Below are 5,338 nucleotides of genomic sequence, written 5' to 3' on the forward strand. Positions count from 1 at the left end.
GTATACATCGACATTGGTTACTTGGGGGATGCTGATGGAGACTATAGGAGGCCTAAGCCCTCTCCCACTCCACCCGCTACAAGTCCTTAGCAGCACCCTAAATTGAGCTTTGTTCTGCAAAGGAAGCCAGCACTGGAAATGAGGAGAGCTGTGGCCTGTTCAGCTGGAATTTGCAGGATCTCAGAACTGATTGAAGTGTCAGGATTCCTATCTGTAAGGAGATTGGGGTTGGACTGCATCATCTCTAAGCTCCCTCACAGCAGAGCCTAGGCCTTAAGGAAGGAAATGAGATTGGAGATACAGTCCCCCACCCAGAAAAGCCTACTGATGGTGAAACTAAAGGTCCAAAACAAAACGTTGTGTGAAACGACAAATGGTGAAAGAAGTGGGAAGTGCCTGTTTTCTGCCCACCCCCATCCATCACCCCCACTTCTGACAAAGCCCCCCATTTCCATTTGGGAAGGTCCCAAGGTTCTGCTTCCCGAGATGGAACCCATTATCTAAAATACACCCCGACTCCAGCCTCTTCCCCCAGCGCTGCCACCACCCCCTCGTCTCAGCCACTGTGGTCTGTCCCTGCTTCTCCCAGCCCCCTCCACCCAGCAGCAAAGTGATCTTTTTGTTGTTGTCGCCTGCTTTCTATGGGTGTCCTTTTTTACTGAGATGTAATTGACACGTACCATTGTGTAAGTTGGAGGTGTACAGCATGTTGGTTTGATACATCTATATATTGCAGGATGTTACTACAGTAGCATTAGCTAACACCTTTACCATGTCACATACTTGCCATTTATTTTTGTATGGAGAACAGTTCCTACCAAGTATCTTGGCAACGTTGATGTTTATCATACAGCATTGCTGACTGTGATCTCTATGCTGTGCCTTAGGTCTCCAGAACGTACTCATCTGTTGTGGTCAATGTGTGCCCTGTACAACATCTCGGCAACCCCCACCCCCACCCCCACCCCCTCCCCAGGCCTTGGTACCCATTATCCTACTCTCTGTTCTTATAAATTCAGTGTTTTAGATTCTGCCTATAAGTAATATCATACCAGTATTTGTCTTTCTTTGACTTACCTCATTTGTCATAATGCCTTAAAGGTCAAGCTCTGTTGTTGCAAATGGCAGGATATCCTTTTTTCTCGTTGCTGAATAATATTTCATTGTGTGCATAGACCACATGTCCTTCAGTCATTCATCGTTGACGGACCCTTTGGTTGTTTCTCTATTTTGGCTCTTGTGAACGAGGCTGCAATGAACATGGGGTTGCATATATCCCTCCAAGATAGTGATTTCATTTCCTTGGGATAAATACCCTGGGGTCGGATTGCTGGATCATATGGTAGAAACCTCCATACTGGTTTCCATAGTGGCAACACCCATTTCCATTTCTACTAAGAGTGTATGAAGCTTCCCTTTTCTCCACGTCCTCACCAACACTTTTATTTCTTGTGTTTTTTATAACAGCCATTCTGACAGGTGTGGGGTGATTACGTCATTGTGGTTTGATGGACATTTCCCTGGTGATTCGTGATGTTGAGCACCTTTTCATGTGCCTGTTGGCCATGTGTATGCGGAGATCTTTTTCAAACATAGCGCATATTGCATCTCTTCCCCTTTGAAAGGTCTGCAGACTGTCCACCACTGTCAGAATAAAATGCTGCCTCCTCCCCTCGGCCTGCAGAGCTCGGCACAGCCTGGTTCTGCCCCTTCTCTGCCTGCTTTCCCATCGCTCTCTGCCCAGCCCATGCTGCTCTGGCCGCAGGGCCTTTGTGGCTCTTCCTTAGTAAGCCTGGCTCGTGGTGCCTCCGAGCCTTTGCGTTTGCTCCCTCTGCCAGAATATTCTGTGCCCATAGCTGCACCCAACCTCTGTTCTCATTTCACTCAGGTCTCTACTCAAATGCCACCTTCTAAGGGAGCCCTTACCAAACCAGCACTTCACCCTAACCCACCTCACTCTCTACTCTCCTACTCTGCTTTCTTGTTTCTTTTTTTTTTAATAGTTCTCATCCTTTCCTAATTTTGTATCATTTTATAAAATGTTTTCTGTCTCATCGACTAATAAGTAAGCCCCAGTAGGGTGGGGATCTGGTCTGTCTTGTCCCTGCAATGGCCCCAGAATATACCATAGTGCCTGGCACATAGTAGGTGCTCAGTAAACACTTGGTGAGTGACGAGAAAGAAGTGAGGTGGATCTGGGCATGCAGTGTCCTGGTCACATTGGTTGGTTCAGGAGTGGGCAGGTGACTTGGCCTGGTCTGGACAGGATGACCCTCAGCACTCTGCCAGGATGCTGAGCCGCTCTGCTGCCCTGAGTGCTGTAATAGTGTGAGGCTGGGCCAAAGCTGCCAGACATATCCGGGAACAGGGCCAACCTGGGGAAGCAAGACCACGGGGCCAGAACCTGGCTGCATCCTTAGGGCCCTAAATGAAGCCATGACGGAAGCTGGGACTGTCTATGGGCTTTTCATCCTCTGCCAGCCACATGCCTTTCGCATTGTTAATCCTCACAGAGGCCAAGGTAGCTCTGCCTCCCACATTGCGCAGGTGACTTAGCTAAGGTCGTACAGCCAGGTAAGGGCTCAACTTGAGGTGTCTGACCACAGTGCCATGCTGGGGCCTTCTCTGGGGAAGACGGCAGCCTCGCTGACACCAGACAGAGCCCATTGGGTGGGGTCAGATTAGCCCCCATGTAGAGCAACCTGCTGTCTGTGTTCACCCTGTACATACCCGGCTTTTCTTCCAAGCACTTCGCCTGCTTGTGCAGACAACTGTGACTAACACTTTCCGCAGCAAGTCACACAGTGGCAACAGGTGTTCTCCAGCCTTAGAAAGCGATGGCTGTCCCTCCTTGTCAACTGATGAGGTTGACAGGGCCTGGGATTAGCAGCACAGGCCTCGGATTTGTCTGGTGAAGGACCCACCCCCTCACAGGTGTTTAATCCTCGATGTCCATTTGCCCCACCAACAGTGCGTGAGGTTATGACATTACGTATTCTAAAGAGGGGCAGAGTGTGGCCCTCAGTCCTCGCAGGCTCCTCTCCCATGAAATCCCCCGAGGAGGGCTGTGCTGGGCTGTGCTCGCAGCCACCTGGCCCCTCTGCCCCCATAGGAGCTTCGTACTTGGAGCTGGGCTCCTCTTCTGTGAGTCCTGCGCCCACCCACCTCCTAGGCCTGAGGTCTTTCCCGCAGCCGCCCGCTGCCGCCAGGGTGGCTGTTCTCAGGAAGGAGCCTGCAGGGAACACCTCGCCTGCTGTTCGCACATATGCCCGCGGCTGTGACACAGCAGCCAGGGAGCTGTGTGCTGGCGGGTGGCTGGGCTCCTCTGCCAAGCCCTCGGAGCTGGGACCCACGGAGCTAGCTGTCTGCACTCATCCATGGCAACATGCTCCCCAGCCCGCCAGGGCCTCTCCTGCTGTGGCTCCAGCTCTGCCTCCAGCCAGGCCGGCGGCTCCTTCCCAGCTCCAGCCTGCTCTGCGGGCAGACCAGCGCACACCTTACCCCAGACACGCAAGGACCCCGCGTGGGTTGTGGCACCCATCTCAGCTGTGGCCCTGCAGAGGGGCTGGGAAGCTGCGCAGCATGGGGTCCGAACTCAGCCAGTAAAGATGGGAACACGGTTCTCATCTGGATCTAAGTATTGACTTCCCCGGACAGTTCTCAGAAAACTAGAATTGAGATAGAAAATGCCAGCTTTTGTCTGCCTTTGCACAGAACCTGCTAATGTTGCGGGTCCACCTATTCATGGATTTTTTTCCGCTGACTCAGTTCAATTGGCCTTCAGTTTAAGCCCACATTGTTCAAGGGTCAACTGGCAGTTTGGAATCTGCGTATGCAGAGGGCCGACTTAGGTTATACCCTAGTTATTAAAGGGTTAGTTATGTTAATGACCATCTGGCTGCAGACCCCTAAGGGCCAGGTGATTCCCACAGATTCGTGGCCTTCCCGCAGGGAGGGGCCTCAGACTCAGGGAGGGGGCCTGGGGTTCTGTGAGTCTGGGACAGGATTGTTACCCATGCTTCCCTCCCCCCAAACTCCACAGCCTCAAATTTCACAGACATCAGGAAAGATGGAAGAACACTGAGAGGGGACCTCGGTGGACGAGGAAGACAGTCCCACCCGACAGCAGACCATCTGCGAGTGGGTTTCAGCTAAAGATCAGCAGATGTACCTGCTGCGGAGCCTCACGGAGCAAGTGACTGGCACTTCTCCCACCTTCTTCATTCCTCCTTCACTGGGAAGACATCGCTCCACCTCAGGGATCACTAGGCGGGAATAGCCTCATGATTTGTCTCTAGCACCGCCACGTTCTTGCCACCGGGGAACGGAGGCAACCCCTGGAGTCCATCAGGTGCACCTCGTGGCCAGGGAGCCAGGCACCTGGCTGCCAGCCGGGACCTCAGAGGGAGGCTGGCAAGTGGCAGCCGCCCCGAAACCAGAGGGACTCGGCTCTCCTGAAGGGAAGCCACTCTCAGTCCTCACGGGGACGGGGACGGGGACGGGGACAGGCGGGTGTTTTGGGGAACAGCTGGCCATAGTTCAGCAGCGAGCAGCCATGTGTTGGTTCATGGTGAAGATCACGTTTCACCCTTGGCTTAGCGGTGACCGGCTCTAGAAGGTAGTTTGTGGAGGCTCCTCCGCAGGTGGACTGGGACACATGCGGCCATAATGCCCCTTCTCCCATGAGCAATGACAGCTGGCACTTTCTGACGACTGTTCTAAACACAGCATGCTATTAACTTATAATCCCCGGGACAGCTTGATCGGGTAGGTACTAAATCCCACTTGGGAGAGAACAGAGGCACGGGGAGTTGGAGTCACTTGCCCGAGAGAGTGAACGGGGAGCTGAGTGGACCCAGTGGCTCTGCCCCACAGCGCTCCACAGATGGGCACCTGGGGTCTGAAGTCCTGTCAGGTCAACACTCAGGGACCCATCAGATCCAGAGGGAGGTGGTAACAAGGCATCATCTCCTAATAGCATGGTTAGGTTGGTGTAGTCGGGACACTCAGGGTCAAGGTGTTTGGTACTAATATCATACATAAGCGATTGGGTGACAAAAGGGCACCATCTGAGTGCTCCAGAGAGGTGAGGCTGGGGGAGCAGAGGAGTTCACCTGCGGGCCCGGGGAACGCCAGCTTCCGCTCTCCCCAGACACAGGTTCCAATATCAGGAGAGAGAAACCAGAACCAAGCTCAATGGGCATGCCCCGTCCACCAGCTTGGGGGTCTAGCCAAGGTGTCTGCCGTGGTCCTAATGACCCGTGGCTCCATCCCCTCTGTCCCCTCAGCCAGGTGTCCTCCTGCAGGGGGCCCTTCTCTGTGCCAGACTTTGGAGCCA

This window comes from Myotis brandtii, unplaced genomic scaffold, assembly GCF_000412655.1.
Source record: "Myotis brandtii unplaced genomic scaffold, ASM41265v1 scaffold125, whole genome shotgun sequence".
Classification (NCBI taxonomy): domain Eukaryota; kingdom Metazoa; phylum Chordata; class Mammalia; order Chiroptera; family Vespertilionidae; genus Myotis; species Myotis brandtii.